Source organism: Hyperolius riggenbachi, chromosome 5 (assembly GCF_040937935.1).
Source record: "Hyperolius riggenbachi isolate aHypRig1 chromosome 5, aHypRig1.pri, whole genome shotgun sequence".
Taxonomy (NCBI): domain Eukaryota; kingdom Metazoa; phylum Chordata; class Amphibia; order Anura; family Hyperoliidae; genus Hyperolius; species Hyperolius riggenbachi.
Window position 1 is genome coordinate 359,269,421 of NC_090650.1, and position 27,227 is coordinate 359,296,647.

Below are 27,227 nucleotides of genomic sequence, written 5' to 3' on the forward strand. Positions count from 1 at the left end.
CGGGACTCGGTCCTTTATCTGCACTGCGACAGAGAAGGCTTTTTTCATCCTTCACAGGGGCTGGGTGTGGCTGCTTCTGTGACATCATCACTCTATGCAAATCCTCAGGGCTCACTGCGCTCCGGCCGAGTGCCCGGTTTATGGCATTTTCTGGTGTTTGCGGCTAACTGTAGCTCTGGGCAAGTGCGGCGGAGCTTTCCCGTGGGCTGTGTTTCCCGCGTTCAGTGCCGATCAAGGGAGAGAGTGAGCGAGCGAGCGCTTCGCAAAGTCGCCCCCTGCTGGGCAGCGAGGGCTGCAACTGGCGGCCTGCCTGCGTGCAAGAGCAACTCATACTTACCTGGCAGGGGAGATACCATGATCACGAAGGTGGTTCTCCCAGGGTGAGGCCCGTCCATTGCACTCCGGGCAGGTTGACCCCTGCGATTTCCCCAAATGCGGGAAACTCGACTGCATAATTTGTGGTAGTGGGGGACTGCATTCGCGCTTTCCCCTGATGAGCACCGGTTAACGACAGAGCAGGCGTGCCGCTGAGGATCCCTTGCTGGCTGGGGACAGTGGGGAGAGCATGCGGGACTCGGTCCTTTATCTGCACTGCGACAGAGAAGGCTTTTTTCATCCTTCACAGGGGCTGGGTGTGGCTGCTTCTGTGACATCATCACTCTATGCAAATCCTCAGGGCTCCGGCCGAGTGCCCGGTTTATGGCATTTTCTGGTGTTTGCGGCTAACTGTAGCTCTGGGCAAGTGCGGCGGAGCTTTCCCGTGGGCTGTGTTTCCCGCGTTCAGTGCCGATCAAGGGAGAGAGTGAGCGAGCGAGCGCTTCGCAAAGTCGCCCCCTGCTGGGCAGCGAGGGCTGCAACCGGCGGCCTGCCTGCGTGCAAGAGCAACTCATACTTACCTGGCAGGGGAGATACCATGATCACGAAGGTGGTTCTCCCAGGGTGAGGCCCGTCCATTGCATTCCGGGCAGGTTGACCCCTGCGATTTCCCCAAATGCGGGAAACTCGACTGCATAATTTGTGGTAGTGGGGGACTGCGTTCGCGCTTTCCCCTGATGAGCACCGGTTAACGACAGAGCAGGCGTGCCGCTGAGGATCCCTTGCTGGCTGGGGACAGTGGGGAGAGCATGCGGGACTCGGTCCTTTATCTGCACTGCGACAGAGAAGGCTTTTTTCATCCTTCACAGGGGCTGGGTGTGGCTGCTTCTGTGACATCATCACTCTATGCAAATCCTCAGGGCTCACTGCGCTCCGGCCGAGTGCCCGGTTTATGGCATTTTCTGGTGTTTGCGGCTAACTGTAGCTCTGGGCAAGTGCGGCGGAGCTTTCCCGTGGGCTGTGTTTCCCGCGTTCAGTGCCGATCAAGGGAGAGAGTGAGCGAGCGAGCGCTTCGCAAAGTCGCCCCCTGCTGGGCAGCGAGGGCTGCAACCGGCGGCCTGCCTGCGTGCAAGAGCAACTCATACTTACCTGGCAGGGGAGATACCATGATCACGAAGGTGGTTCTCCCAGGGTGAGGCCCGTCCATTGCACTCCGGGCAGGTTGACCCCTGCGATTTCCCCAAATGCGGGAAACTCGACTGCATAATTTGTGGTAGTGGGGGACTGCGTTCGCGCTTTCCCCTGATGAGCACCGGTTAACGACAGAGCAGGCGTGCCGCTGAGGATCCCTTGCTGGCTGGGGACAGTGGGGAGAGCATGCGGGACTCGGTCCTTTATCTGCACTGCGACAGAGAAGGCTTTTTTCATCCTTCACAGGGGCTGGGTGTGGCTGCTTCTGTGACATCATCACTCTATGCAAATCCTCAGGGCTCACTGCGCTCCGGCCGAGTGCCCGGTTTATGGCATTTTCTGGTGTTTGCGGCTAACTGTAGCTCTGGGCAAGTGCGGCGGAGCTTTCCCGTGGGCTGTGTTTCCCGCGTTCAGTGCCGATCAAGGGAGAGAGTGAGCGAGCGAGCGCTTCGCAAAGTCGCCCCCTGCTGGGCAGCGAGGGCTGCAACCGGCGGCCTGCCTGCGTGCAAGAGCAACTCATACTTACCTGGCAGGGGAGATACCATGATCACGAAGGTGGTTCTCCCAGGGTGAGGCCCGTCCATTGCACTCCGGGCAGGTTGACCCCTGCGATTTCCCCAAATGCGGGAAACTCGACTGCATAATTTGTGGTAGTGGGGGACTGCGTTCGCGCTTTCCCCTGATGAGCACCGGTTAACGACAGAGCAGGCGTGCCGCTGAGGATCCCTTGCTGGCTGGGGACAGTGGGGAGAGCATGCGGGACTCGGTCCTTTATCTGCACTGCGACAGAGAAGGCTTTTTTCATCCTTCACAGGGGCTGGGTGTGGCTGCTTCTGTGACATCATCACTCTATGCAAATCCTCAGGGCTCACTGCGCTCCGGCCGAGTGCCCGGTTTATGGCATTTTCTGGTGTTTGCGGCTAACTGTAGCTCTGGGCAAGTGCGGCGGAGCTTTCCCGTTGGCTGTGTTTCCCGCGTTCAGTGCCGATCAAGGGAGAGAGTGAGCGAGCGAGCGCTTCGCAAAGTCGCCCCCTGCTGGGCAGCGAGGGCTGCAACCGGCGGCCTGCCTGCGTGCAAGAGCAACTCATACTTACCTGGCAGGGGAGATACCATGATCACGAAGGTGGTTCTCCCAGGGTGAGGCCCGTCCATTGCACTCCGGGCAGGTTGACCCCTGCGATTTCCCCAAATGCGGGAAACTCGACTGCATAATTTGTGGTAGTGGGGGACTGCGTTCGCGCTTTCCCCTGATGAGCACCGGTTAACGACAGAGCAGGCGTGCCGCTGAGGATCCCTTGCTGGCTGGGGACAGTGGGGAGAGCATGCGGGACTCGGTCCTTTATCTGCACTGCGACAGAGAAGGCTTTTTTCATCCTTCACAGGGGCTGGGTGTGGCTGCTTCTGTGACATCATCACTCTATGCAAATCCTCAGGGCTCACTGCGCTCCGGCCGAGTGCCCGGTTTATGGCATTTTCTGGTGTTTGCGGCTAACTGTAGCTCTGGGCAAGTGCGGCGGAGCTTTCCCGTGGGCTGTGTTTCCCGCGTTCAGTGCCGATCAAGGGAGAGAGTGAGCGAGCGAGCGCTTCGCAAAGTCGCCCCCTGCTGGGCAGCGAGGGCTGCAACCGGCGGCCTGCCTGCGTGCAAGAGCAACTCATACTTACCTGGCAGGGGAGATACCATGATCACGAAGGTGGTTCTCCCAGGGTGAGGCCCGTCCATTGCACTCCGGGCAGGTTGACCCCTGCGATTTCCCCAAATGCGGGAAACTCGACTGCATAATTTGTGGTAGTGGGGGACTGCGTTCGCGCTTTCCCCTGATGAGCACCGGTTAACGACAGAGCAGGCGTGCCGCTGAGGATCCCTTGCTGGCTGGGGACAGTGGGGAGAGCATGCGGGACTCGGTCCTTTATCTGCACTGCGACAGAGAAGGCTTTTTTCATCCTTCACAGGGGCTGGGTGTGGCTGCTTCTGTGACATCATCACTCTATGCAAATCCTCAGGGCTCACTGCGCTCCGGCCGAGTGCCCGGTTTATGGCATTTTCTGGTGTTTGCGGCTAACTGTAGCTCTGGGCAAGTGCGGCGGAGCTTTCCCGTGGGCTGTGTTTCCCGCGTTCAGTGCCGATCAAGGGAGAGAGTGAGCGAGCGAGCGCTTCGCAAAGTCGCCCCCTGCTGGGCAGCGAGGGCTGCAACCGGCGGCCTGCCTGCGTGCAAGAGCAACTCATACTTACCTGGCAGGGGAGATACCATGATCACGAAGGTGGTTCTCCCAGGGTGAGGCCCGTCCATTGCACTCCGGGCAGGTTGACCCCTGCGATTTCCCCAAATGCGGGAAACTCGACTGCATAATTTGTGGTAGTGGGGGACTGCGTTCGCGCTTTCCCCTGATGAGCACCGGTTAACGACAGAGCAGGCGTGCCGCTGAGGATCCCTTGCTGGCTGGGGACAGTGGGGAGAGCATGCGGGACTCGGTCCTTTATCTGCACTGCGACAGAGAAGGCTTTTTTCATCCTTCACAGGGGCTGGGTGTGGCTGCTTCTGTGACATCATCACTCTATGCAAATCCTCAGGGCTCACTGCGCTCCGGCCGAGTGCCCGGTTTATGGCATTTTCTGGTGTTTGCGGCTAACTGTAGCTCTGGGCAAGTGCGGCGGAGCTTTCCCGTGGGCTGTGTTTCCCGCGTTCAGTGCCGATCAAGGGAGAGAGTGAGCGAGCGAGCGCTTCGCAAAGTCGCCCCCTGCTGGGCAGCGAGGGCTGCAACCGGCGGCCTGCCTGCGTGCAAGAGCAACTCATACTTACCTGGCAGGGGAGATACCATGATCACGAAGGTGGTTCTCCCAGGGTGAGGCCCGTCCATTGCACTCCGGGCAGGTTGACCCCTGCGATTTCCCCAAATGCGGGAAACTCGACTGCATAATTTGTGGTAGTGGGGGACTGCGTTCGCGCTTTCCCCTGATGAGCACCGGTTAACGACAGAGCAGGCGTGCCGCTGAGGATCCCTTGCTGGCTGGGGACAGTGGGGAGAGCATGCGGGACTCGGTCCTTTATCTGCACTGCGACAGAGAAGGCTTTTTTCATCCTTCACAGGGGCTGGGTGTGGCTGCTTCTGTGACATCATCACTCTATGCAAATCCTCAGGGCTCACTGCGCTCCGGCCGAGTGCCCGGTTTATGGCATTTTCTGGTGTTTGCGGCTAACTGTAGCTCTGGGCAAGTGCGGCGGAGCTTTCCCGTGGGCTGTGTTTCCCGCGTTCAGTGCCGATCAAGGGAGAGAGTGAGCGAGCGAGCGCTTCGCAAAGTCGCCCCCTGCTGGGCAGCGAGGGCTGCAACCGGCGGCCTGCCTGCGTGCAAGAGCAACTCATACTTACCTGGCAGGGGAGATACCATGATCACGAAGGTGGTTCTCCCAGGGTGAGGCCCGTCCATTGCACTCCGGGCAGGTTGACCCCTGCGATTTCCCCAAATGCGGGAAACTCGACTGCATAATTTGTGGTAGTGGGGGACTGCGTTCGCGCTTTCCCCTGATGAGCACCGGTTAACGACAGAGCAGGCGTGCCGCTGAGGATCCCTTGCTGGCTGGGGACAGTGGGGAGAGCATGCGGGACTCGGTCCTTTATCTGCACTGCGACAGAGAAGGCTTTTTTCATCCTTCACAGGGGCTGGGTGTGGCTGCTTCTGTGACATCATCACTCTATGCAAATCCTCAGGGCTCACTGCGCTCCGGCCGAGTGCCCGGTTTATGGCATTTTCTGGTGTTTGCGGCTAACTGTAGCTCTGGGCAAGTGCGGCGGAGCTTTCCCGTGGGCTGTGTTTCCCGCGTTCAGTGCCGATCAAGGGAGAGAGTGAGCGAGCGAGCGCTTCGCAAAGTCGCCCCCTGCTGGGCAGCGAGGGCTGCAACCGGCGGCCTGCCTGCGTGCAAGAGCAACTCATACTTACCTGGCAGGGGAGATACCATGATCACGAAGGTGGTTCTCCCAGGGTGAGGCCCGTCCATTGCACTCCGGGCAGGTTGACCCCTGCGATTTCCCCAAATGCGGGAAACTCGACTGCATAATTTGTGGTAGTGGGGGACTGCGTTCGCGCTTTCCCCTGATGAGCACCGGTTAACGACAGAGCAGGCGTGCCGCTGAGGATCCCTTGCTGGCTGGGGACAGTGGGGAGAGCATGCGGGACTCGGTCCTTTATCTGCACTGCGACAGAGAAGGCTTTTTTCATCCTTCACAGGGGCTGGGTGTGGCTGCTTCTGTGACATCATCACTCTATGCAAATCCTCAGGGCTCACTGCGCTCCGGCCGAGTGCCCGGTTTATGGCATTTTCTGGTGTTTGCGGCTAACTGTAGCTCTGGGCAAGTGCGGCGGAGCTTTCCCGTGGGCTGTGTTTCCCGCGTTCAGTGCCGATCAAGGGAGAGAGTGAGCGAGCGAGCGCTTCGCAAAGTCGCCCCCTGCTGGGCAGCGAGGGCTGCAACCGGCGGCCTGCCTGCGTGCAAGAGCAACTCATACTTACCTGGCAGGGGAGATACCATGATCACGAAGGTGGTTCTCCCAGGGTGAGGCCCGCCCATTGCACTCCGGGCAGGTTGACCCCTGCGATTTCCCCAAATGCGGGAAACTCGACTGCATAATTTGTGGTAGTGGGGGACTGCGTTCGCGCTTTCCCCTGATGAGCACCGGTTAACGACAGAGCAGGCGTGCCGCTGAGGATCCCTTGCTGGCTGGGGACAGTGGGGAGAGCATGCGGGACTCGGTCCTTTATCTGCACTGCGACAGAGAAGGCTTTTTTCATCCTTCACAGGGGCTGGGTGTGGCTGCTTCTGTGACATCATCACTCTATGCAAATCCTCAGGGCTCACTGCGCTCCGGCCGAGTGCCCGGTTTATGGCATTTTCTGGTGTTTGCGGCTAACTGTAGCTCTGGGCAAGTGCGGCGGAGCTTTCCCGTGGGCTGTGTTTCCCGCGTTCAGTGCCGATCAAGGGAGAGAGTGAGCGAGCGAGCGCTTCGCAAAGTCGCCCCCTGCTGGGCAGCGAGGGCTGCAACCGGCGGCCTGCCTGCGTGCAAGAGCAACTCATACTTACCTGGCAGGGGAGATACCTTGATCATGAAGGTGGTTCTCCCAGGGTGAGGCCCGTCCATTGCACTCCGGGCAGGTTGACCCCTGCGATTTCCCCAAATGCGGGAAACTCGACTGCATAATTTGTGGTAGTGGGGGACTGTGTTCGCGCTTTCCCCTGATGAGCACCGGTTAACGACAGAGCAGGCGTGCCGCTGAGGATCCCTTGCTGGCTGGGGACAGTGGGGAGAGCATGCGGGACTCGGTCCTTTATCTGCACTGCGACAGAGAAGGCTTTTTTCATCCTTCACAGGGGCTGGGTGTGGCTGCTTCTGTGACATCATCACTCTATGCAAATCCTCAGGGCTCACTGCGCTCCGGCCGAGTGCCCGGTTTATGGCATTTTCTGGTGTTTGCGGCTAACTGTAGCTCTGGGCAAGTGCGGCGGAGCTTTCCCGTGGGCTGTGTTTCCCGCGTTCAGTGCCGATCAAGGGAGAGAGTGAGCGAGCGAGCGCTTCGCAAAGTCGCCCCCTGCTGGGCAGCGAGGGCTGCAACCGGCGGCCTGCCTGCGTGCAAGAGCAACTCATACTTACCTGGCAGGGGAGATACCATGATCACGAAGGTGGTTCTCCCAGGGTGAAGCCCGCCCATTGCACTCCGGGCAGGTTGACCCCTGCGATTTCCCCAAATGCGGGAAACTCGACTGCATAATTTGTGGTAGTGGGGGACTGCGTTCGCGCTTTCCCCTGATGAGCACCGGTTAACGACAGAGCAGGCGTGCCGCTGAGGATCCCTTGCTGGCTGGGGACAGTGGGGAGAGCATGCGGGACTCGGTCCTTTATCTGCACTGCGACAGAGAAGGCTTTTTTCATCCTTCACAGGGGCTGGGTGTGGCTGCTTCTGTGACATCATCACTCTATGCAAATCCTCAGGGCTCACTGCGCTCCGGCCGAGTGCCCGGTTTATGGCATTTTCTGGTGTTTGCGGCTAACTGTAGCTCTGGGCAAGTGCGGCGGAGCTTTCCCGTGGGCTGTGTTTCCCGCGTTCAGTGCCGATCAAGGGAGAGAGTGAGCGAGCGAGCGCTTCGCAAAGTCGCCCCCTGCTGGGCAGCGAGGGCTGCAACCGGCGGCCTGCCTGCGTGCAAGAGCAACTCATACTTACCTGGCAGGGGAGATACCATGATCACGAAGGTGGTTCTCCCAGGGTGAGGCCCGCCCATTGCACTCCGGGCAGGTTGACCCCTGCGATTTCCCCAAATGCGGGAAACTCGACTGCATAATTTGTGGTAGTGGGGGACTGCGTTCGCGCTTTCCCCTGATGAGCACCGGTTAACGACAGAGCAGGCGTGCCGCTGAGGATCCCTTGCTGGCTGGGGACAGTGGGGAGAGCATGCGGGACTCGGTCCTTTATCTGCACTGCGACAGAGAAGGCTTTTTTCATCCTTCACAGGGGCTGGGTGTGGCTGCTTCTGTGACATCATCACTCTATGCAAATCCTCAGGGCTCACTGCGCTCCGGCCGAGTGCCCGGTTTATGGCATTTTCTGGTGTTTGCGGCTAACTGTAGCTCTGGGCAAGTGCGGCGGAGCTTTCCCGTGGGCTGTGTTTCCCGCGTTCAGTGCCGATCAAGGGAGAGAGTGAGCGAGCGAGCGCTTCGCAAAGTCGCCCCCTGCTGGGCAGCGAGGGCTGCAACCGGCGGCCTGCCTGCGTGCAAGAGCAACTCATACTTACCTGGCAGGGGAGATACCTTGATCACGAAGGTGGTTCTCCCAGGGTGAGGCCCGTCCATTGCACTCCGGGCAGGTTGACCCCTGCGATTTCCCCAAATGCGGGAAACTCGACTGCATAATTTGTGGTAGTGGGGGACTGTGTTCGCGCTTTCCCCTGATGAGCACCGGTTAACGACAGAGCAGGCGTGCCGCTGAGGATCCCTTGCTGGCTGGGGACAGTGGGGAGAGCATGCGGGACTCGGTCCTTTATCTGCACTGCGACAGAGAAGGCTTTTTTCATCCTTCACAGGGGCTGGGTGTGGCTGCTTCTGTGACATCATCACTCTATGCAAATCCTCAGGGCTCACTGCGCTCCGGCCGAGTGCCCGGTTTATGGCATTTTCTGGTGTTTGCGGCTAACTGTAGCTCTGGGCAAGTGCGGCGGAGCTTTCCCGTGGGCTGTGTTTCCCGCGTTCAGTGCCGATCAAGGGAGAGAGTGAGCGAGCGAGCGCTTCGCAAAGTCGCCCCCTGCTGGGCAGCGAGGGCTGCAACCGGCGGCCTGCCTGCGTGCAAGAGCAACTCATACTTACCTGGCAGGGGAGATACCATGATCACGAAGGTGGTTCTCCCAGGGTGAGGCCCGTCCATTGCACTCCGGGCAGGTTGACCCCTGCGATTTCCCCAAATGCGGGAAACTCGACTGCATAATTTGTGGTAGTGGGGGACTGCGTTCGCGCTTTCCCCTGATGAGCACCGGTTAACGACAGAGCAGGCGTGCCGCTGAGGATCCCTTGCTGGCTGGGGACAGTGGGGAGAGCATGCGGGACTCGGTCCTTTATCTGCACTGCGACAGAGAAGGCTTTTTTCATCCTTCACAGGGGCTGGGTGTGGCTGCTTCTGTGACATCATCACTCTATGCAAATCCTCAGGGCTCACTGCGCTCCGGCCGAGTGCCCGGTTTATGGCATTTTCTGGTGTTTGCGGCTAACTGTAGCTCTGGGCAAGTGCGGCGGAGCTTTCCCGTGGGCTGTGTTTCCCGCGTTCAGTGCCGATCAAGGGAGAGAGTGAGCGAGCGAGCGCTTCGCAAAGTCGCCCCCTGCTGGGCAGCGAGGGCTGCAACCGGCGGCCTGCCTGCGTGCAAGAGCAACTCATACTTACCTGGCAGGGGAGATACCATGATCACGAAGGTGGTTCTCCCAGGGTGAGGCCCGTCCATTGCACTCCGGGCAGGTTGACCCCTGCGATTTCCCCAAATGCGGGAAACTCGACTGCATAATTTGTGGTAGTGGGGGACTGCGTTCGCGCTTTCCCCTGATGAGCACCGGTTAACGACAGAGCAGGCGTGCCGCTGAGGATCCCTTGCTGGCTGGGGACAGTGGGGAGAGCATGCGGGACTCGGTCCTTTATCTGCACTGCGACAGAGAAGGCTTTTTTCATCCTTCACAGGGGCTGGGTGTGGCTGCTTCTGTGACATCATCACTCTATGCAAATCCTCAGGGCTCACTGCGCTCCGGCCGAGTGCCCGGTTTATGGCATTTTCTGGTGTTTGCGGCTAACTGTAGCTCTGGGCAAGTGCGGCGGAGCTTTCCCGTGGGCTGTGTTTCCCGCGTTCAGTGCCGATCAAGGGAGAGAGTGAGCGAGCGAGCGCTTCGCAAAGTCGCCCCCTGCTGGGCAGCGAGGGCTGCAACCGGCGGCCTGCCTGCGTGCAAGAGCAACTCATACTTACCTGGCAGGGGAGATACCATGATCACGAAGGTGGTTCTCCCAGGGTGAGGCCCGTCCATTGCACTCCGGGCAGGTTGACCCCTGCGATTTCCCCAAATGCGGGAAACTCGACTGCATAATTTGTGGTAGTGGGGGACTGCGTTCGCGCTTTCCCCTGATGAGCACCGGTTAACGACAGAGCAGGCGTGCCGCTGAGGATCCCTTGCTGGCTGGGGACAGTGGGGAGAGCATGCGGGACTCGGTCCTTTATCTGCACTGCGACAGAGAAGGCTTTTTTCATCCTTCACAGGGGCTGGGTGTGGCTGCTTCTGTGACATCATCACTCTATGCAAATCCTCAGGGCTCACTGCGCTCCGGCCGAGTGCCCGGTTTATGGCATTTTCTGGTGTTTGCGGCTAACTGTAGCTCTGGGCAAGTGCGGCGGAGCTTTCCCGTGGGCTGTGTTTCCCGCGTTCAGTGCCGATCAAGGGAGAGAGTGAGCGAGCGAGCGCTTCGCAAAGTCGCCCCCTGCTGGGCAGCGAGGGCTGCAACCGGCGGCCTGCCTGCGTGCAAGAGCAACTCATACTTACCTGGCAGGGGAGATACCATGATCACGAAGGTGGTTCTCCCAGGGTGAGGCCCGTCCATTGCACTCCGGGCAGGTTGACCCCTGCGATTTCCCCAAATGCGGGAAACTCGACTGCATAATTTGTGGTAGTGGGGGACTGCGTTCGCGCTTTCCCCTGATGAGCACCGGTTAACGACAGAGCAGGCGTGCCGCTGAGGATCCCTTGCTGGCTGGGGACAGTGGGGAGAGCATGCGGGACTCGGTCCTTTATCTGCACTGCGACAGAGAAGGCTTTTTTCATCCTTCACAGGGGCTGGGTGTGGCTGCTTCTGTGACATCATCACTCTATGCAAATCCTCAGGGCTCACTGCGCTCCGGCCGAGTGCCCGGTTTATGGCATTTTCTGGTGTTTGCGGCTAACTGTAGCTCTGGGCAAGTGCGGCGGAGCTTTCCCGTGGGCTGTGTTTCCCGCGTTCAGTGCCGATCAAGGGAGAGAGTGAGCGAGCGAGCGCTTCGCAAAGTCGCCCCCTGCTGGGCAGCGAGGGCTGCAACCGGCGGCCTGCCTGCGTGCAAGAGCAACTCATACTTACCTGGCAGGGGAGATACCATGATCACGAAGGTGGTTCTCCCAGGGTGAGGCCCGTCCATTGCACTCCGGGCAGGTTGACCCCTGCGATTTCCCCAAATGCGGGAAACTCGACTGCATAATTTGTGGTAGTGGGGGACTGCGTTCGCGCTTTCCCCTGATGAGCACCGGTTAACGACAGAGCAGGCGTGCCGCTGAGGATCCCTTGCTGGCTGGGGACAGTGGGGAGAGCATGCGGGACTCGGTCCTTTATCTGCACTGCGACAGAGAAGGCTTTTTTCATCCTTCACAGGGGCTGGGTGTGGCTGCTTCTGTGACATCATCACTCTATGCAAATCCTCAGGGCTCACTGCGCTCCGGCCGAGTGCCCGGTTTATGGCATTTTCTGGTGTTTGCGGCTAACTGTAGCTCTGGGCAAGTGCGGCGGAGCTTTCCCGTGGGCTGTGTTTCCCGCGTTCAGTGCCGATCAAGGGAGAGAGTGAGCGAGCGAGCGCTTCGCAAAGTCGCCCCCTGCTGGGCAGCGAGGGCTGCAACCGGCGGCCTGCCTGCGTGCAAGAGCAACTCATACTTACCTGGCAGGGGAGATACCATGATCACGAAGGTGGTTCTCCCAGGGTGAGGCCCGTCCATTGCACTCCGGGCAGGTTGACCCCTGCGATTTCCCCAAATGCGGGAAACTCGACTGCATAATTTGTGGTAGTGGGGGACTGCGTTCGCGCTTTCCCCTGATGAGCACCGGTTAACGACAGAGCAGGCGTGCCGCTGAGGATCCCTTGCTGGCTGGGGACAGTGGGGAGAGCATGCGGGACTCGGTCCTTTATCTGCACTGCGACAGAGAAGGCTTTTTTCATCCTTCACAGGGGCTGGGTGTGGCTGCTTCTGTGACATCATCACTCTATGCAAATCCTCAGGGCTCACTGCGCTCCGGCCGAGTGCCCGGTTTATGGCATTTTCTGGTGTTTGCGGCTAACTGTAGCTCTGGGCAAGTGCGGCGGAGCTTTCCCGTGGGCTGTGTTTCCCGCGTTCAGTGCCGATCAAGGGAGAGAGTGAGCGAGCGAGCGCTTCGCAAAGTCGCCCCCTGCTGGGCAGCGAGGGCTGCAACCGGCGGCCTGCCTGCGTGCAAGAGCAACTCATACTTACCTGGCAGGGGAGATACCATGATCACGAAGGTGGTTCTCCCAGGGTGAGGCCCGTCCATTGCACTCCGGGCAGGTTGACCCCTGCGATTTCCCCAAATGCGGGAAACTCGACTGCATAATTTGTGGTAGTGGGGGACTGCGTTCGCGCTTTCCCCTGATGAGCACCGGTTAACGACAGAGCAGGCGTGCCGCTGAGGATCCCTTGCTGGCTGGGGACAGTGGGGAGAGCATGCGGGACTCGGTCCTTTATCTGCACTGCGACAGAGAAGGCTTTTTTCATCCTTCACAGGGGCTGGGTGTGGCTGCTTCTGTGACATCATCACTCTATGCAAATCCTCAGGGCTCACTGCGCTCCGGCCGAGTGCCCGGTTTATGGCATTTTCTGGTGTTTGCGGCTAACTGTAGCTCTGGGCAAGTGCGGCGGAGCTTTCCCGTGGGCTGTGTTTCCCGCGTTCAGTGCCGATCAAGGGAGAGAGTGAGCGAGCGAGCGCTTCGCAAAGTCGCCCCCTGCTGGGCAGCGAGGGCTGCAACCGGCGGCCTGCCTGCGTGCAAGAGCAACTCATACTTACCTGGCAGGGGAGATACCATGATCACGAAGGTGGTTCTCCCAGGGTGAGGCCCGTCCATTGCACTCCGGGCAGGTTGACCCCTGCGATTTCCCCAAATGCGGGAAACTCGACTGCATAATTTGTGGTAGTGGGGGACTGCGTTCGCGCTTTCCCCTGATGAGCACCGGTTAACGACAGAGCAGGCGTGCCGCTGAGGATCCCTTGCTGGCTGGGGACAGTGGGGAGAGCATGCGGGACTCGGTCCTTTATCTGCACTGCGACAGAGAAGGCTTTTTTCATCCTTCACAGGGGCTGGGTGTGGCTGCTTCTGTGACATCATCACTCTATGCAAATCCTCAGGGCTCACTGCGCTCCGGCCGAGTGCCCGGTTTATGGCATTTTCTGGTGTTTGCGGCTAACTGTAGCTCTGGGCAAGTGCGGCGGAGCTTTCCCGTGGGCTGTGTTTCCCGCGTTCAGTGCCGATCAAGGGAGAGAGTGAGCGAGCGAGCGCTTCGCAAAGTCGCCCCCTGCTGGGCAGCGAGGGCTGCAACCGGCGGCCTGCCTGCGTGCAAGAGCAACTCATACTTACCTGGCAGGGGAGATACCATGATCACGAAGGTGGTTCTCCCAGGGTGAGGCCCGTCCATTGCACTCCGGGCAGGTTGACCCCTGCGATTTCCCCAAATGCGGGAAACTCGACTGCATAATTTGTGGTAGTGGGGGACTGCGTTCGCGCTTTCCCCTGATGAGCACCGGTTAACGACAGAGCAGGCGTGCCGCTGAGGATCCCTTGCTGGCTGGGGACAGTGGGGAGAGCATGCGGGACTCGGTCCTTTATCTGCACTGCGACAGAGAAGGCTTTTTTCATCCTTCACAGGGGCTGGGTGTGGCTGCTTCTGTGACATCATCACTCTATGCAAATCCTCAGGGCTCACTGCGCTCCGGCCGAGTGCCCGGTTTATGGCATTTTCTGGTGTTTGCGGCTAACTGTAGCTCTGGGCAAGTGCGGCGGAGCTTTCCCGTGGGCTGTGTTTCCCGCGTTCAGTGCCGATCAAGGGAGAGAGTGAGCGAGCGAGCGCTTCGCAAAGTCGCCCCCTGCTGGGCAGCGAGGGCTGCAACCGGCGGCCTGCCTGCGTGCAAGAGCAACTCATACTTACCTGGCAGGGGAGATACCATGATCACGAAGGTGGTTCTCCCAGGGTGAGGCCCGCCCATTGCACTCCGGGCAGGTTGACCCCTGCGATTTCCCCAAATGCGGGAAACTCGACTGCATAATTTGTGGTAGTGGGGGACTGCGTTCGCGCTTTCCCCTGATGAGCACCGGTTAACGACAGAGCAGGCGTGCCGCTGAGGATCCCTTGCTGGCTGGGGACAGTGGGGAGAGCATGCGGGACTCGGTCCTTTATCTGCACTGCGACAGAGAAGGCTTTTTTCATCCTTCACAGGGGCTGGGTGTGGCTGCTTCTGTGACATCATCACTCTATGCAAATCCTCAGGGCTCACTGCGCTCCGGCCGAGTGCCCGGTTTATGGCATTTTCTGGTGTTTGCGGCTAACTGTAGCTCTGGGCAAGTGCGGCGGAGCTTTCCCGTGGGCTGTGTTTCCCGCGTTCAGTGCCGATCAAGGGAGAGAGTGAGCGAGCGAGCGCTTCGCAAAGTCGCCCCCTGCTGGGCAGCGAGGGCTGCAACCGGCGGCCTGCCTGCGTGCAAGAGCAACTCATACTTACCTGGCAGGGGAGATACCATGATCACGAAGGTGGTTCTCCCAGGGTGAGGCCCGCCCATTGCACTCCGGGCAGGTTGACCCCTGCGATTTCCCCAAATGCGGGAAACTCGACTGCATAATTTGTGGTAGTGGGGGACTGCGTTCGCGCTTTCCCCTGATGAGCACCGGTTAACGACAGAGCAGGCGTGCCGCTGAGGATCCCTTGCTGGCTGGGGACAGTGGGGAGAGCATGCGGGACTCGGTCCTTTATCTGCACTGCGACAGAGAAGGCTTTTTTCATCCTTCACAGGGGCTGGGTGTGGCTGCTTCTGTGACATCATCACTCTATGCAAATCCTCAGGGCTCACTGCGCTCCGGCCGAGTGCCCGGTTTATGGCATTTTCTGGTGTTTGCGGCTAACTGTAGCTCTGGGCAAGTGCGGCGGAGCTTTCCCGTGGGCTGTGTTTCCCGCGTTCAGTGCCGATCAAGGGAGAGAGTGAGCGAGCGAGCGCTTCGCAAAGTCGCCCCCTGCTGGGCAGCGAGGGCTGCAACCGGCGGCCTGCCTGCGTGCAAGAGCAACTCATACTTACCTGGCAGGGGAGATACCATGATCACGAAGGTGGTTCTCCCAGGGTGAGGCCCGTCCATTGCACTCCGGGCAGGTTGACCCCTGCGATTTCCCCAAATGCGGGAAACTCGACTGCATAATTTGTGGTAGTGGGGGACTGCGTTCGCGCTTTCCCCTGATGAGCACCGGTTAACGACAGAGCAGGCGTGCCGCTGAGGATCCCTTGCTGGCTGGGGACAGTGGGGAGAGCATGCGGGACTCGGTCCTTTATCTGCACTGCGACAGAGAAGGCTTTTTTCATCCTTCACAGGGGCTGGGTGTGGCTGCTTCTGTGACATCATCACTCTATGCAAATCCTCAGGGCTCACTGCGCTCCGGCCGAGTGCCCGGTTTATGGCATTTTCTGGTGTTTGCGGCTAACTGTAGCTCTGGGCAAGTGCGGCGGAGCTTTCCCGTGGGCTGTGTTTCCCGCGTTCAGTGCCGATCAAGGGAGAGAGTGAGCGAGCGAGCGCTTCGCAAAGTCGCCCCCTGCTGGGCAGCGAGGGCTGCAACCGGCGGCCTGCCTGCGTGCAAGAGCAACTCATACTTACCTGGCAGGGGAGATACCATGATCACGAAGGTGGTTCTCCCAGGGTGAGGCCCGTCCATTGCACTCCGGGCAGGTTGACCCCTGCGATTTCCCCAAATGCGGGAAACTCGACTGCATAATTTGTGGTAGTGGGGGACTGCGTTCGCGCTTTCCCCTGATGAGCACCGGTTAACGACAGAGCAGGCGTGCCGCTGAGGATCCCTTGCTGGCTGGGGACAGTGGGGAGAGCATGCGGGACTCGGTCCTTTATCTGCACTGCGACAGAGAAGGCTTTTTTCATCCTTCACAGGGGCTGGGTGTGGCTGCTTCTGTGACATCATCACTCTATGCAAATCCTCAGGGCTCACTGCGCTCCGGCCGAGTGCCCGGTTTATGGCATTTTCTGGTGTTTGCGGCTAACTGTAGCTCTGGGCAAGTGCGGCGGAGCTTTCCCGTGGGCTGTGTTTCCCGCGTTCAGTGCCGATCAAGGGAGAGAGTGAGCGAGCGAGCGCTTCGCAAAGTCGCCCCCTGCTGGGCAGCGAGGGCTGCAACCGGCGGCCTGCCTGCGTGCAAGAGCAACTCATACTTACCTGGCAGGGGAGATACCATGATCACGAAGGTGGTTCTCCCAGGGTGAGGCCCGTCCATTGCACTCCGGGCAGGTTGACCCCTGCGATTTCCCCAAATGCGGGAAACTCGACTGCATAATTTGTGGTAGTGGGGGACTGCGTTCGCGCTTTCCCCTGATGAGCACCGGTTAACGACAGAGCAGGCGTGCCGCTGAGGATCCCTTGCTGGCTGGGGACAGTGGGGAGAGCATGCGGGACTCGGTCCTTTATCTGCACTGCGACAGAGAAGGCTTTTTTCATCCTTCACAGGGGCTGGGTGTGGCTGCTTCTGTGACATCATCACTCTATGCAAATCCTCAGGGCTCACTGCGCTCCGGCCGAGTGCCCGGTTTATGGCATTTTCTGGTGTTTGCGGCTAACTGTAGCTCTGGGCAAGTGCGGCGGAGCTTTCCCGTGGGCTGTGTTTCCCGCGTTCAGTGCCGATCAAGGGAGAGAGTGAGCGAGCGAGCGCTTCGCAAAGTCGCCCCCTGCTGGGCAGCGAGGGCTGCAACCGGCGGCCTGCCTGCGTGCAAGAGCAACTCATACTTACCTGGCAGGGGAGATACCATGATCACGAAGGTGGTTCTCCCAGGGTGAGGCCCGCCCATTGCACTCCGGGCAGGTTGACCCCTGCGATTTCCCCAAATGCGGGAAACTCGACTGCATAATTTGTGGTAGTGGGGGACTGCGTTCGCGCTTTCCCCTGATGAGCACCGGTTAACGACAGAGCAGGCGTGCCGCTGAGGATCCCTTGCTGGCTGGGGACAGTGGGGAGAGCATGCGGGACTCGGTCCTTTATCTGCACTGCGACAGAGAAGGCTTTTTTCATCCTTCACAGGGGCTGGGTGTGGCTGCTTCTGTGACATCATCACTCTATGCAAATCCTCAGGGCTCACTGCGCTCCGGCCGAGTGCCCGGTTTATGGCATTTTCTGGTGTTTGCGGCTAACTGTAGCTCTGGGCAAGTGCGGCGGAGCTTTCCCGTGGGCTGTGTTTCCCGCGTTCAGTGCCGATCAAGGGAGAGAGTGAGCGAGCGAGCGCTTCGCAAAGTCGCCCCCTGCTGGGCAGCGAGGGCTGCAACCGGCGGCCTGCCTGCGTGCAAGAGCAACTCATACTTACCTGGCAGGGGAGATACCATGATCACGAAGGTGGTTCTCCCAGGGTGAGGCCCGCCCATTGCACTCCGGGCAGGTTGACCCCTGCGATTTCCCCAAATGCGGGAAACTCGACTGCATAATTTGTGGTAGTGGGGGACTGCGTTCGCGCTTTCCCCTGATGAGCACCGGTTAACGACAGAGCAGGCGTGCCGCTGAGGATCCCTTGCTGGCTGGGGACAGTGGGGAGAGCATGCGGGACTCGGTCCTTTATCTGCACTGCGACAGAGAAGGCTTTTTTCATCCTTCACAGGGGCTGGGTGTGGCTGCTTCTGTGACATCATCACTCTATGCAAATCCTCAGGGCTCACTGCGCTCCGGCCGAGTGCCCGGTTTATGGCATTTTCTGGTGTTTGCGGCTAACTGTAGCTCTGGGCAAGTGCGGCGGAGCTTTCCCGTGGGCTGTGTTTCCCGCGTTCAGTGCCGATCAAGGGAGAGAGTGAGCGAGCGAGCGCTTCGCAAAGTCGCCCCCTGCTGGGCAGCGAGGGCTGCAACCGGCGGCCTGCCTGCGTGCAAGAGCAACTCATACTTACCTGGCAGGGGAGATACCATGATCACGAAGGTGGTTCTCCCAGGGTGAGGCCCGTCCATTGCACTCCGGGCAGGTTGACCCCTGCGATTTCCCCAAATGCGGGAAACTCGACTGCATAATTTGTGGTAGTGGGGGACTGCGTTCGCGCTTTCCCCTGATGAGCACCGGTTAACGACAGAGCAGGCGTGCCGCTGAGGATCCCTTGCTGGCTGGGGACAGTGGGGAGAGCATGCGGGACTCGGTCCTTTATCTGCACTGCGACAGAGAAGGCTTTTTTCATCCTTCACAGGGGCTGGGTGTGGCTGCTTCTGTGACATCATCACTCTATGCAAATCCTCAGGGCTCACTGCGCTCCGGCCGAGTGCCCGGTTTATGGCATTTTCTGGTGTTTGCGGCTAACTGTAGCTCTGGGCAAGTGCGGTGGAGCTTTCCCGTGGGCTGTGTTTCCCGCGTTCAGTGCCGATCAAGGGAGAGAGTGAGCGAGCGAGCGCTTCGCAAAGTCGCCCCCTGCTGGGCAGCGAGGGCTGCAACCGGCGGCCTGCCTGCGTGCAAGAGCAACTCATACTTACCTGGCAGGGGAGATACCATGATCACGAAGGTGGTTCTCCCAGGGTGAGGCCCGTCCATTGCACTCCGGGCAGGTTGACCCCTGCGATTTCCCCAAATGCGGGAAACTCGACTGCATAATTTGTGGTAGTGGGGGACTGCGTTCGCGCTTTCCCCTGATGAGCACCGGTTAACGACAGAGCAGGCGTGCCGCTGAGGATCCCTTGCTGGCTGGGGACAGTGGGGAGAGCATGCGGGACTCGGTCCTTTATCTGCACTGCGACAGAGAAGGCTTTTTTCATCCTTCACAGGGGCTGGGTGTGGCTGCTTCTGTGACATCATCACTCTATGCAAATCCTCAGGGCTCACTGCGCTCCGGCCGAGTGCCCGGTTTATGGCATTTTCTGGTGTTTGCGGCTAACTGTAGCTCTGGGCAAGTGCGGCGGAGCTTTCCCGTGGGCTGTGTTTCCCGCGTTCAGTGCCGATCAAGGGAGAGAGTGAGCGAGCGAGCGCTTCGCAAAGTCGCCCCCTGCTGGGCAGCGAGGGCTGCAACCGGCGGCCTGCCTGCGTGCAAGAGCAACTCATACTTACCTGGCAGGGGAGATACCATGATCACGAAGGTGGTTCTCCCAGGGTGAGGCCCGTCCATTGCACTCCGGGCAGGTTGACCCCTGCGATTTCCCCAAATGCGGGAAACTCGACTGCATAATTTGTGGTAGTGGGGGACTGCGTTCGCGCTTTCCCCTGATGAGCACCGGTTAACGACAGAGCAGGCGTGCCGCTGAGGATCCCTTGCTGGCTGGGGACAGTGGGGAGAGCATGCGGGACTCGGTCCTTTATCTGCACTGCGACAGAGAAGGCTTTTTTCATCCTTCACAGGGGCTGGGTGTGGCTGCTTCTGTGACATCATCACTCTATGCAAATCCTCAGGGCTCACTGCGCTCCGGCCGAGTGCCCGGTTTATGGCATTTTCTGGTGTTTGCGGCTAACTGTAGCTCTGGGCAAGTGCGGCGGAGCTTTCCCGTGGGCTGTGTTTCCCGCGTTCAGTGCCGATCAAGGGAGAGAGTGAGCGAGCGAGCGCTTCGCAAAGTCGCCCCCTGCTGGGCAGCGAGGGCTGCAACCGGCGGCCTGCCTGCGTGCAAGAGCAACTCATACTTACCTGGCAGGGGAGATACCATGATCACGAAGGTGGTTCTCCCAGGGTGAGGCCCGCCCATTGCACTCCGGGCAGGTTGACCCCTGCGATTTCCCCAAATGCGGGAAACTCGACTGCATAATTTGTGGTAGTGGGGGACTGCGTTCGCGCTTTCCCCTGATGAGCACCGGTTAACGACAGAGCAGGCGTGCCGCTGAGGATCCCTTGCTGGCTGGGGACAGTGGGGAGAGCATGCGGGACTCGGTCCTTTATCTGCACTGCGACAGAGAAGGCTTTTTTCATCCTTCACAGGGGCTGGGTGTGGCTGCTTCTGTGACATCATCACTCTAGGCAAATCCTCAGGGCTCACTGCGCTCCGGCCGAGTGCCCGGTTTATGGCATTTTCTGGTGTTTGCGGCTAACTGTAGCTCTGGGCAAGTGCGGCGGAGCTTTCCCGTGGGCTGTGTTTCCCGCGTTCAGTGCCGATCAAGGGAGAGAGTGAGCGAGCGAGCGCTTCGCAAAGTCGCCCCCTGCTGGGCAGCGAGGGCTGCAACCGGCGGCCTGCCTGCGTGCAAGAGCAACTCATACTTACCTGGCAGGGGAGATACCATGATCACGAAGGTGGTTCTCCCAGGGTGAGGCCCGTCCATTGCACTCCGGGCAGGTTGACCCCTGCGATTTCCCCAAATGCGGGAAACTCGACTGCATAATTTTTGGTAGTGGGGGACTGCGTTCGCGCTTTCCCCTGATGAGCACCGGTTAACGACAGAGCAGGCGTGCCGCTGAGGATCCCTTGCTGGCTGGGGACAGTGGGGAGAGCATGCGGGACTCGGTCCTTTATCTGCACTGCGACAGAGAAGGCTTTTTTCATCCTTCACAGGGGCTGGGTGTGGCTGCTTCTGTGACATCATCACTCTATGCAAATCCTCAGGGCTCACTGCGCTCCGGCCGAGTGCCCGGTTTATGGCATTTTCTGGTGTTTGCGGCTAACTGTAGCTCTGGGCAAGTGCGGCGGAGCTTTCCCGTGGGCTGTGTTTCCCGCGTTCAGTGCCGATCAAGGGAGAGAGTGAGCGAGCGAGCGCTTCGCAAAGTCGCCCCCTGCTGGGCAGCGAGGGCTGCAACCGGCGGCCTGCCTGCGTGCAAGAGCAACTCATACTTACCTGGCAGGGGAGATACCATGATCACGAAGGTGGTTCTCCCAGGGTGAGGCCCGTCCATTGCACTCCGGGCAGGTTGACCCCTGCGATTTCCCCAAATGCGGGAAACTCGACTGCATAATTTGTGGTAGTGGGGGACTGCGTTCGCGCTTTCCCCTGATGAGCACCGGTTAACGACAGAGCAGGCGTGCCGCTGAGGATCCCTTGCTGGCTGGGGACAGTGGGGAGAGCATGCGGGACTCGGTCCTTTATCTGCACTGCGACAGAGAAGGCTTTTTTCATCCTTCACAGGGGCTGGGTGTGGCTGCTTCTGTGACATCATCACTCTAGGCAAATCCTCAGGGCTCACTGCGCTCCGGCCGAGTGCCCGGTTTATGGCATTTTCTGGTGTTTGCGGCTAACTGTAGCTCTGGGCAAGTGCGGCGGAGCTTTCCCGTGGGCTGTGTTTCCCGCGTTCAGTGCCGATCAAGGGAGAGAGTGAGCGAGCGAGCGCTTCGCAAAGTCGCCCCCTGCTGGGCAGCGAGGGCTGCAACCGGCGGCCTGCCTGCGTGCAAGAGCAACTCATACTTACCTGGCAGGGGAGATACCATGATCACGAAGGTGGTTCTCCCAGGGTGAGGCCCGTCCATTGCACTCCGGGCAGGTTGACCCCTGCGATTTCCCCAAATGCGGGAAACTCGACTGCATAATTTGTGGTAGTGGGGGACTGCGTTCGCGCTTTCCCCTGATGAGCACCGGTTAACGACAGAGCAGGCGTGCCGCTGAGGATCCCTTGCTGGCTGGGGACAGTGGGGAGAGCATGCGGGACTCGGTCCTTTATCTGCACTGCGACAGAGAAGGCTTTTTTCATCCTTCACAGGGGCTGGGTGTGGCTGCTTCTGTGACATCATCACTCTATGCAAATCCTCAGGGCTCACTGCGCTCCGGCCGAGTGCCCGGTTTATGGCATTTTCTGGTGTTTGCGGCTAACTGTAGCTCTGGGCAAGTGCGGCGGAGCTTTCCCGTGGGCTGTGTTTCCCGCGTTCAGTGCCGATCAAGGGAGAGAGTGAGCGAGCGAGCGCTTCGCAAAGTCGCCCCCTGCTGGGCAGCGAGGGCTGCAACCGGCGGCCTGCCTGCGTGCAAGAGCAACTCATACTTACCTGGCAGGGGAGATACCATGATCACGAAGGTGGTTCTCCCAGGGTGAGGCCCGTCCATTGCACTCCGGGCAGGTTGACCCCTGCGATTTCCCCAAATGCGGGAAACTCGACTGCATAATTTGTGGTAGTGGGGGACTGCGTTCGCGCTTTCCCCTGATGAGCACCGGTTAACGACAGAGCAGGCGTGCCGCTGAGGATCCCTTGCTGGCTGGGGACAGTGGGGAGAGCATGCGGGACTCGGTCCTTTATCTGCACTGCGACAGAGAAGGCTTTTTTCATCCTTCACAGGGGCTGGGTGTGGCTGCTTCTGTGACATCATCACTCTATGCAAATCCTCAGGGCTCACTGCGCTCCGGCCGAGTGCCCGGTTTATGGCATTTTCTGGTGTTTGCGGCTAACTGTAGCTCTGGGCAAGTGCGGCGGAGCTTTCCCGTGGGCTGTGTTTCCCGCGTTCAGTGCCGATCAAGGGAGAGAGTGAGCGAGCGCTTCGCAAAGTCGCCCCCTGCTGGGCAGCGAGGGCTGCAACCGGCGGCCTGCCTGCGTGCAAGAGCAACTCATACTTACCTGGCAGGGGAGATACCATGATCACGAAGGTGGTTCTCCCAGGGTGAGGCCCGTCCATTGCACTCCGGGCAGGTTGACCCCTGCGATTTCCCCAAATGCGGGAAACTCGACTGCATAATTTGTGGTAGTGGGGGACTGCGTTCGCGCTTTCCCCTGATGAGCACCGGTTAACGACAGAGCAGGCGTGCCGCTGAGGATCCCTTGCTGGCTGGGGACAGTGGGGAGAGCATGCGGGACTCGGTCCTTTATCTGCACTGCGACAGAGAAGGCTTTTTTCATCCTTCACAGGGGCTGGGTGTGGCTGCTTCTGTGACATCATCACTCTATGCAAATCCTCAGGGCTCACTGCGCTCCGGCCGAGTGCCCGGTTTATGGCATTTTCTGGTGTTTGCGGCTAACTGTAGCTCTGGGCAAGTGCGGCGGAGCTTTCCCGTGGGCTGTGTTTCCCGCGTTCAGTGCCGATCAAGGGAGAGAGTGAGCGAGCGAGCGCTTCGCAAAGTCGCCCCCTGCTGGGCAGCGAGGGCTGCAACCGGCGGCCTGCCTGCGTGCAAGAGCAACTCATACTTACCTGGCAGGGGAGATACCATGATCACGAAGGTGGTTCTCCCAGGGTGAGGCCCGTCCATTGCACTCCGGGCAGGTTGACCCCTGCGATTTCCCCAAATGCGGGAAACTCGACTGCATAATTTGTGGTAGTGGGGGACTGCGTTCGCGCTTTCCCCTGATGAGCACCGGTTAACGACAGAGCAGGCGTGCCGCTGAGGATCCCTTGCTGGCTGGGGACAGTGGGGAGAGCATGCGGGACTCGGTCCTTTATCTGCACTGCGACAGAGAAGGCTTTTTTCATCCTTCACAGGGGCTGGGTGTGGCTGCTTCTGTGACATCATCACTCTATGCAAATCCTCAGGGCTCACTGCGCTCCGGCCGAGTGCCCGGTTTATGGCATTTTCTGGTGTTTGCGGCTAACTGTAGCTCTGGGCAAGTGCGGCGGAGCTTTCCCGTGGGCTGTGTTTCCCGCGTTCAGTGCCGATCAAGGGAGAGAGTGAGCGAGCGCTTCGCAAAGTCGCCCCCTGCTGGGCAGCGAGGGCTGCAACCGGCGGCCTGCCTGCGTGCAAGAGCAACTCATACTTACCTGGCAGGGGAGATACCATGATCACGAAGGTGGTTCTCCCAGGGTGAGGCCCGTCCATTGCACTCCGGGCAGCTTGACCCCTGCGATTTCCCCAAATGCGGGAAACTCGACTGCATAATTTGTGGTAGTGGGGGACTGCGTTCGCGCTTTCCCCTGATGAGCACCGGTTAATGACAGAGCAGGCGTGCTGCTGAGGATCCCTTGCTGGCTGGGGACAGTGGGGAGAGCATGCGGGACTCGGTCCTTTATCTGCACTGCGACAGAGAAGGCTTTTTTCATCCTTCACAGGGGCTGGGTGTGGCTGCTTCTGTGACATCATCACTCTATGCAAATCCTCAGGGCTCACTGCGCTCCGGCCGAGTGCCCGGTTTATGGCATTTTCTGGTGTTTGCGGCTAACTGTAGCTCTGGGCAAGTGCGGCGGAGCTTTCCCGTGGGCTGTGTTTCCCGCGTTCAGTGCCGATCAAGGGAGAGAGTGAGCGAGCGAGCGCTTCGCAAAGTCGCCCCCTGCTGGGCAGCGAGGGCTGCAACCGGCGGCCTGCCTGCGTGCAAGAGCAACTCATACTTACCTGGCAGGGGAGATACCATGATCACGAAGGTGGTTCTCCCAGGGTGAGGCCCGTCCATTGCACTCCGGGCAGGTTGACCCCTGCGATTTCCCCAAATGCGGGAAACTCGACTGCATAATTTGTGGTAGTGGGGGACTGCGTTCGCGCTTTCCCCTGATGAGCACCGGTTAACGACAGAGCAGGCGTGCCGCTGAGGATCCCTTGCTGGCTGGGGACAGTGGGGAGAGCATGCGGGACTCGGTCCTTTATCTGCACTGCGACAGAGAAGGCTTTTTTCATCCTTCACAGGGGCTGGGTGTGGCTGCTTCTGTGACATCATCACTCTATGCAAATCCTCAGGGCTCACTGCGCTCCGGCCGAGTGCCCGGTTTATGGCATTTTCTGGTGTTTGCGGCTAACTGTAGCTCTGGGCAAGTGCGGCGGAGCTTTCCCGTGGGCTGTGTTTCCCGCGTTCAGTGCCGATCAAGGGAGAGAGTGAGCGAGCGAGCGCTTCGCAAAGTCGCCCCCTGCTGGGCAGCGAGGGCTGCAACCGGCGGCCTGCCTGCGTGCAAGAGCAACTCATACTTACCTGGCAGGGGAGATACCATGATCACGAAGGTGGTTCTCCCAGGGTGAGGCCCGCCCATTGCACTCCGGGCAGGTTGACCCCTGCGATTTCCCCAAATGCGGGAAACTCGACTGCATAATTTGTGGTAGTGGGGGACTGCGTTCGCGCTTTCCCCTGATGAGCACCGGTTAACGACAGAGCAGGCGTGCCGCTGAGGATCTCTTGCTGGCTGGGGACAGTGGGGAGAGCATGCGGGACTCGGTCCTTTATCTGCACTGCGACAGAGAAGGCTTTTTTCATCCTTCACAGGGGCTGGGTGTGGCTGCTTCTGTGACATCATCACTCTAGGCAAATCCTCAGGGCTCACTGCGCTCCGGCCGAGTGCCCGGTTTATGGCATTTTCTGGTGTTTGCGGCTAACTGTAGCTCTGGGCAAGTGCGGCGGAGCTTTCCCGTGGGCTGTGTTTCCCGCGTTCAGTGCCGATCAAGGGAGAGAGTGAGCGAGCGAGCGCTTCGCAAAGTCGCCCCCTGCTGGGCAGCGAGGGCTGCAACCGGCGGCCTGCCTGCGTGCAAGAGCAACTCATACTTACCTGGCAGGGGAGATACCATGATCACGAAGGTGGTTCTCCCAGGGTGAGGCCCGTCCATTGCACTCCGGGCAGGTTGACCCCTGCGATTTCCCCAAATGCGGGAAACTCGACTGCATAATTTTTGGTAGTGGGGGACTGCGTTCGCGCTTTCCCCTGATGAGCACCGGTTAATGACAGAGCAGGCGTGCTGCTGAGGATCCCTTGCTGGCTGGGGACAGTGGGGAGAGCATGCGGGACTCGGTCCTTTATCTGCACTGCGACAGAGAAGGCTTTTTTCATCCTTCACAGGGGCTGGGTGTGGCTGCTTCTGTGACATCATCACTCTATGCAAATCCTCAGGGCTCACTGCGCTCCGGCCGAGTGCCCGGTTTATGGCATTTTCTGGTGTTTGCGGCTAACTGTAGCTCTGGGCAAGTGCGGCGGAGCTTTCCCGTGGGCTGTGTTTCCCGCGTTCAGTGCCGATCAAGGGAGAGAGTGAGCGAGCGAGCGCTTCGCAAAGTCGCCCCCTGCTGGGCAGCGAGGGCTGCAACCGGCGGCCTGCCTGCGTGCAAGAGCAACTCATACTTACCTGGCAGGGGAGATACCATGATCACGAAGGTGGTTCTCCCAGGGTGAGGCCCGTCCATTGCACTCCGGGCAGGTTGACCCCTGCGATTTCCCCAAATGCGGGAAACTCGACTGCATAATTTGTGGTAGTGGGGGACTGCGTTCGCGCTTTCCCCTGATGAGCACCGGTTAACGACAGAGCAGGCGTGCCGCTGAGGATCCCTTGCTGGCTGGGGACAGTGGGGAGAGCATGCGGGACTCGGTCCTTTATCTGCACTGCGACAGAGAAGGCTTTTTTCATCCTTCACAGGGGCTGGGTGTGGCTGCTTCTGTGACATCATCACTCTATGCAAATCCTCAGGGCTCACTGCGCTCCGGCCGAGTGCCCGGTTTATGGCATTTTCTGGTGTTTGCGGCTAACTGTAGCTCTGGGCAAGTGCGGCGGAGCTTTCCCGTGGGCTGTGTTTCCCGCGTTCAGTGCCGATCAAGGGAGAGAGTGAGCGAGCGAGCGCTTCGCAAAGTCGCCCCCTGCTGGGCAGCGAGGGCTGCAACCGGCGGCCTGCCTGCGTGCAAGAGCAACTCATACTTACCTGGCAGGGGAGATACCATGATCACGAAGGTGGTTCTCCCAGGGTGAGGCCCGCCCATTGCACTCCGGGCAGGTTGACCCCTGCGATTTCCCCAAATGCGGGAAACTCGACTGCATAATTTGTGGTAGTGGGGGACTGCGTTCGCGCTTTCCCCTGATGAGCACCGGTTAACGACAGAGCAGGCGTGCCGCTGAGGATCTCTTGCTGGCTGGGGACAGTGGGGAGAGCATGCGGGACTCGGTCCTTTATCTGCACTGCGACAGAGAAGGCTTTTTTCATCCTTCACAGGGGCTGGGTGTGGCTGCTTCTGTGACATCATCACTCTAGGCAAATCCTCAGGGCTCACTGCGCTCCGGCCGAGTGCCCGGTTTATGGCATTTTCTGGTGTTTGCGGCTAACTGTAGCTCTGGGCAAGTGCGGCGGAGCTTTCCCGTGGGCTGTGTTTCCCGCGTTCAGTGCCGATCAAGGGAGAGAGTGAGCGAGCGAGCGCTTCGCAAAGTCGCCCCCTGCTGGGCAGCGAGGGCTGCAACCGGCGGCCTGCCTGCGTGCAAGAGCAACTCATACTTACCTGGCAGGGGAGATACCATGATCACGAAGGTGGTTCTCCCAGGGTGAGGCCCGCCCATTGCACTCCGGGCAGGTTGACCCCTGCGATTTCCCCAAATGCGGGAAACTCGACTGCATAATTTGTGGTAGTGGGGGACTGCGTTCGCGCTTTCCCCTGATGAGCACCGGTTAACGACAGAGCAGGCGTGCCGCTGAGGATCTCTTGCTGGCTG

General features: G+C 59.7%; 48 non-coding genes across 48 annotated transcripts; all 48 read left to right on the top strand.

Moving 5' to 3' along the window:
* The first annotated feature begins 329 nt into the window (after positions 1-329).
* Positions 330-493, top strand: LOC137519988 (U1 spliceosomal RNA). The gene has a single exon (XR_011021355.1). It is a non-coding gene; the product is annotated as a U1 spliceosomal RNA (small nuclear RNA).
* Positions 494-888: 395 nt separating this feature from the next.
* LOC137519953 (U1 spliceosomal RNA) lies at positions 889-1,052 on the top strand. Its single transcript, XR_011021319.1, has one exon. It is a non-coding gene; the product is annotated as a U1 spliceosomal RNA (small nuclear RNA).
* A 404-nt stretch (positions 1,053-1,456) lies between these two features.
* On the top strand, positions 1,457-1,620 carry LOC137520202 (U1 spliceosomal RNA). Its single transcript, XR_011021539.1, has one exon. It is a non-coding gene; the product is annotated as a U1 spliceosomal RNA (small nuclear RNA).
* Positions 1,621-2,024: 404 nt separating this feature from the next.
* LOC137520203 (U1 spliceosomal RNA) lies at positions 2,025-2,188 on the top strand. Its single transcript, XR_011021540.1, has one exon. It is a non-coding gene; the product is annotated as a U1 spliceosomal RNA (small nuclear RNA).
* Positions 2,189-2,592: 404 nt separating this feature from the next.
* On the top strand, positions 2,593-2,756 carry LOC137520205 (U1 spliceosomal RNA). Its single transcript, XR_011021541.1, has one exon. It is a non-coding gene; the product is annotated as a U1 spliceosomal RNA (small nuclear RNA).
* Positions 2,757-3,160: 404 nt separating this feature from the next.
* LOC137520206 (U1 spliceosomal RNA) lies at positions 3,161-3,324 on the top strand. The gene has a single exon (XR_011021542.1). It is a non-coding gene; the product is annotated as a U1 spliceosomal RNA (small nuclear RNA).
* Positions 3,325-3,728: 404 nt separating this feature from the next.
* On the top strand, positions 3,729-3,892 carry LOC137520207 (U1 spliceosomal RNA). Its single transcript, XR_011021543.1, has one exon. It is a non-coding gene; the product is annotated as a U1 spliceosomal RNA (small nuclear RNA).
* A 404-nt stretch (positions 3,893-4,296) lies between these two features.
* LOC137520208 (U1 spliceosomal RNA) lies at positions 4,297-4,460 on the top strand. The gene has a single exon (XR_011021544.1). It is a non-coding gene; the product is annotated as a U1 spliceosomal RNA (small nuclear RNA).
* Positions 4,461-4,864: 404 nt separating this feature from the next.
* Positions 4,865-5,028, top strand: LOC137520209 (U1 spliceosomal RNA). The gene has a single exon (XR_011021545.1). It is a non-coding gene; the product is annotated as a U1 spliceosomal RNA (small nuclear RNA).
* A 404-nt stretch (positions 5,029-5,432) lies between these two features.
* On the top strand, positions 5,433-5,596 carry LOC137520210 (U1 spliceosomal RNA). The gene has a single exon (XR_011021546.1). It is a non-coding gene; the product is annotated as a U1 spliceosomal RNA (small nuclear RNA).
* A 404-nt stretch (positions 5,597-6,000) lies between these two features.
* On the top strand, positions 6,001-6,164 carry LOC137520139 (U1 spliceosomal RNA). Its single transcript, XR_011021478.1, has one exon. It is a non-coding gene; the product is annotated as a U1 spliceosomal RNA (small nuclear RNA).
* A 404-nt stretch (positions 6,165-6,568) lies between these two features.
* On the top strand, positions 6,569-6,732 carry LOC137520002 (U1 spliceosomal RNA). The gene has a single exon (XR_011021368.1). It is a non-coding gene; the product is annotated as a U1 spliceosomal RNA (small nuclear RNA).
* Positions 6,733-7,136: 404 nt separating this feature from the next.
* Positions 7,137-7,300, top strand: LOC137520155 (U1 spliceosomal RNA). The gene has a single exon (XR_011021493.1). It is a non-coding gene; the product is annotated as a U1 spliceosomal RNA (small nuclear RNA).
* A 404-nt stretch (positions 7,301-7,704) lies between these two features.
* On the top strand, positions 7,705-7,868 carry LOC137520140 (U1 spliceosomal RNA). Its single transcript, XR_011021479.1, has one exon. It is a non-coding gene; the product is annotated as a U1 spliceosomal RNA (small nuclear RNA).
* Positions 7,869-8,272: 404 nt separating this feature from the next.
* Positions 8,273-8,436, top strand: LOC137520006 (U1 spliceosomal RNA). Its single transcript, XR_011021373.1, has one exon. It is a non-coding gene; the product is annotated as a U1 spliceosomal RNA (small nuclear RNA).
* A 404-nt stretch (positions 8,437-8,840) lies between these two features.
* On the top strand, positions 8,841-9,004 carry LOC137520211 (U1 spliceosomal RNA). The gene has a single exon (XR_011021547.1). It is a non-coding gene; the product is annotated as a U1 spliceosomal RNA (small nuclear RNA).
* Positions 9,005-9,408: 404 nt separating this feature from the next.
* Positions 9,409-9,572, top strand: LOC137520213 (U1 spliceosomal RNA). The gene has a single exon (XR_011021549.1). It is a non-coding gene; the product is annotated as a U1 spliceosomal RNA (small nuclear RNA).
* Positions 9,573-9,976: 404 nt separating this feature from the next.
* On the top strand, positions 9,977-10,140 carry LOC137520214 (U1 spliceosomal RNA). The gene has a single exon (XR_011021550.1). It is a non-coding gene; the product is annotated as a U1 spliceosomal RNA (small nuclear RNA).
* Positions 10,141-10,544: 404 nt separating this feature from the next.
* LOC137520215 (U1 spliceosomal RNA) lies at positions 10,545-10,708 on the top strand. Its single transcript, XR_011021551.1, has one exon. It is a non-coding gene; the product is annotated as a U1 spliceosomal RNA (small nuclear RNA).
* A 404-nt stretch (positions 10,709-11,112) lies between these two features.
* On the top strand, positions 11,113-11,276 carry LOC137520216 (U1 spliceosomal RNA). Its single transcript, XR_011021552.1, has one exon. It is a non-coding gene; the product is annotated as a U1 spliceosomal RNA (small nuclear RNA).
* Positions 11,277-11,680: 404 nt separating this feature from the next.
* On the top strand, positions 11,681-11,844 carry LOC137520217 (U1 spliceosomal RNA). Its single transcript, XR_011021553.1, has one exon. It is a non-coding gene; the product is annotated as a U1 spliceosomal RNA (small nuclear RNA).
* A 404-nt stretch (positions 11,845-12,248) lies between these two features.
* On the top strand, positions 12,249-12,412 carry LOC137520218 (U1 spliceosomal RNA). The gene has a single exon (XR_011021554.1). It is a non-coding gene; the product is annotated as a U1 spliceosomal RNA (small nuclear RNA).
* Positions 12,413-12,816: 404 nt separating this feature from the next.
* On the top strand, positions 12,817-12,980 carry LOC137520219 (U1 spliceosomal RNA). Its single transcript, XR_011021555.1, has one exon. It is a non-coding gene; the product is annotated as a U1 spliceosomal RNA (small nuclear RNA).
* Positions 12,981-13,384: 404 nt separating this feature from the next.
* LOC137520221 (U1 spliceosomal RNA) lies at positions 13,385-13,548 on the top strand. The gene has a single exon (XR_011021556.1). It is a non-coding gene; the product is annotated as a U1 spliceosomal RNA (small nuclear RNA).
* Positions 13,549-13,952: 404 nt separating this feature from the next.
* On the top strand, positions 13,953-14,116 carry LOC137520141 (U1 spliceosomal RNA). Its single transcript, XR_011021480.1, has one exon. It is a non-coding gene; the product is annotated as a U1 spliceosomal RNA (small nuclear RNA).
* A 404-nt stretch (positions 14,117-14,520) lies between these two features.
* On the top strand, positions 14,521-14,684 carry LOC137520144 (U1 spliceosomal RNA). The gene has a single exon (XR_011021482.1). It is a non-coding gene; the product is annotated as a U1 spliceosomal RNA (small nuclear RNA).
* Positions 14,685-15,088: 404 nt separating this feature from the next.
* Positions 15,089-15,252, top strand: LOC137520222 (U1 spliceosomal RNA). Its single transcript, XR_011021557.1, has one exon. It is a non-coding gene; the product is annotated as a U1 spliceosomal RNA (small nuclear RNA).
* A 404-nt stretch (positions 15,253-15,656) lies between these two features.
* Positions 15,657-15,820, top strand: LOC137520223 (U1 spliceosomal RNA). The gene has a single exon (XR_011021558.1). It is a non-coding gene; the product is annotated as a U1 spliceosomal RNA (small nuclear RNA).
* Positions 15,821-16,224: 404 nt separating this feature from the next.
* On the top strand, positions 16,225-16,388 carry LOC137520225 (U1 spliceosomal RNA). Its single transcript, XR_011021560.1, has one exon. It is a non-coding gene; the product is annotated as a U1 spliceosomal RNA (small nuclear RNA).
* A 404-nt stretch (positions 16,389-16,792) lies between these two features.
* LOC137520145 (U1 spliceosomal RNA) lies at positions 16,793-16,956 on the top strand. Its single transcript, XR_011021483.1, has one exon. It is a non-coding gene; the product is annotated as a U1 spliceosomal RNA (small nuclear RNA).
* Positions 16,957-17,360: 404 nt separating this feature from the next.
* On the top strand, positions 17,361-17,524 carry LOC137520146 (U1 spliceosomal RNA). Its single transcript, XR_011021484.1, has one exon. It is a non-coding gene; the product is annotated as a U1 spliceosomal RNA (small nuclear RNA).
* Positions 17,525-17,928: 404 nt separating this feature from the next.
* On the top strand, positions 17,929-18,092 carry LOC137520226 (U1 spliceosomal RNA). Its single transcript, XR_011021561.1, has one exon. It is a non-coding gene; the product is annotated as a U1 spliceosomal RNA (small nuclear RNA).
* Positions 18,093-18,496: 404 nt separating this feature from the next.
* LOC137520227 (U1 spliceosomal RNA) lies at positions 18,497-18,660 on the top strand. The gene has a single exon (XR_011021562.1). It is a non-coding gene; the product is annotated as a U1 spliceosomal RNA (small nuclear RNA).
* Positions 18,661-19,064: 404 nt separating this feature from the next.
* Positions 19,065-19,228, top strand: LOC137520228 (U1 spliceosomal RNA). The gene has a single exon (XR_011021563.1). It is a non-coding gene; the product is annotated as a U1 spliceosomal RNA (small nuclear RNA).
* A 404-nt stretch (positions 19,229-19,632) lies between these two features.
* Positions 19,633-19,796, top strand: LOC137520147 (U1 spliceosomal RNA). Its single transcript, XR_011021485.1, has one exon. It is a non-coding gene; the product is annotated as a U1 spliceosomal RNA (small nuclear RNA).
* Positions 19,797-20,200: 404 nt separating this feature from the next.
* Positions 20,201-20,364, top strand: LOC137519909 (U1 spliceosomal RNA). The gene has a single exon (XR_011021277.1). It is a non-coding gene; the product is annotated as a U1 spliceosomal RNA (small nuclear RNA).
* A 404-nt stretch (positions 20,365-20,768) lies between these two features.
* Positions 20,769-20,932, top strand: LOC137520229 (U1 spliceosomal RNA). Its single transcript, XR_011021564.1, has one exon. It is a non-coding gene; the product is annotated as a U1 spliceosomal RNA (small nuclear RNA).
* A 404-nt stretch (positions 20,933-21,336) lies between these two features.
* On the top strand, positions 21,337-21,500 carry LOC137520230 (U1 spliceosomal RNA). Its single transcript, XR_011021565.1, has one exon. It is a non-coding gene; the product is annotated as a U1 spliceosomal RNA (small nuclear RNA).
* A 404-nt stretch (positions 21,501-21,904) lies between these two features.
* Positions 21,905-22,068, top strand: LOC137520231 (U1 spliceosomal RNA). Its single transcript, XR_011021566.1, has one exon. It is a non-coding gene; the product is annotated as a U1 spliceosomal RNA (small nuclear RNA).
* Positions 22,069-22,468: 400 nt separating this feature from the next.
* LOC137520232 (U1 spliceosomal RNA) lies at positions 22,469-22,632 on the top strand. Its single transcript, XR_011021567.1, has one exon. It is a non-coding gene; the product is annotated as a U1 spliceosomal RNA (small nuclear RNA).
* A 404-nt stretch (positions 22,633-23,036) lies between these two features.
* LOC137520233 (U1 spliceosomal RNA) lies at positions 23,037-23,200 on the top strand. The gene has a single exon (XR_011021568.1). It is a non-coding gene; the product is annotated as a U1 spliceosomal RNA (small nuclear RNA).
* Positions 23,201-23,600: 400 nt separating this feature from the next.
* On the top strand, positions 23,601-23,764 carry LOC137519983 (U1 spliceosomal RNA). The gene has a single exon (XR_011021350.1). It is a non-coding gene; the product is annotated as a U1 spliceosomal RNA (small nuclear RNA).
* Positions 23,765-24,168: 404 nt separating this feature from the next.
* LOC137520234 (U1 spliceosomal RNA) lies at positions 24,169-24,332 on the top strand. The gene has a single exon (XR_011021569.1). It is a non-coding gene; the product is annotated as a U1 spliceosomal RNA (small nuclear RNA).
* Positions 24,333-24,736: 404 nt separating this feature from the next.
* Positions 24,737-24,900, top strand: LOC137520148 (U1 spliceosomal RNA). The gene has a single exon (XR_011021486.1). It is a non-coding gene; the product is annotated as a U1 spliceosomal RNA (small nuclear RNA).
* Positions 24,901-25,304: 404 nt separating this feature from the next.
* LOC137519910 (U1 spliceosomal RNA) lies at positions 25,305-25,468 on the top strand. Its single transcript, XR_011021278.1, has one exon. It is a non-coding gene; the product is annotated as a U1 spliceosomal RNA (small nuclear RNA).
* Positions 25,469-25,872: 404 nt separating this feature from the next.
* On the top strand, positions 25,873-26,036 carry LOC137520237 (U1 spliceosomal RNA). The gene has a single exon (XR_011021571.1). It is a non-coding gene; the product is annotated as a U1 spliceosomal RNA (small nuclear RNA).
* A 404-nt stretch (positions 26,037-26,440) lies between these two features.
* Positions 26,441-26,604, top strand: LOC137520149 (U1 spliceosomal RNA). The gene has a single exon (XR_011021487.1). It is a non-coding gene; the product is annotated as a U1 spliceosomal RNA (small nuclear RNA).
* Positions 26,605-27,008: 404 nt separating this feature from the next.
* LOC137520150 (U1 spliceosomal RNA) lies at positions 27,009-27,172 on the top strand. The gene has a single exon (XR_011021488.1). It is a non-coding gene; the product is annotated as a U1 spliceosomal RNA (small nuclear RNA).
* Positions 27,173-27,227: the final 55 nt, after the last annotated feature.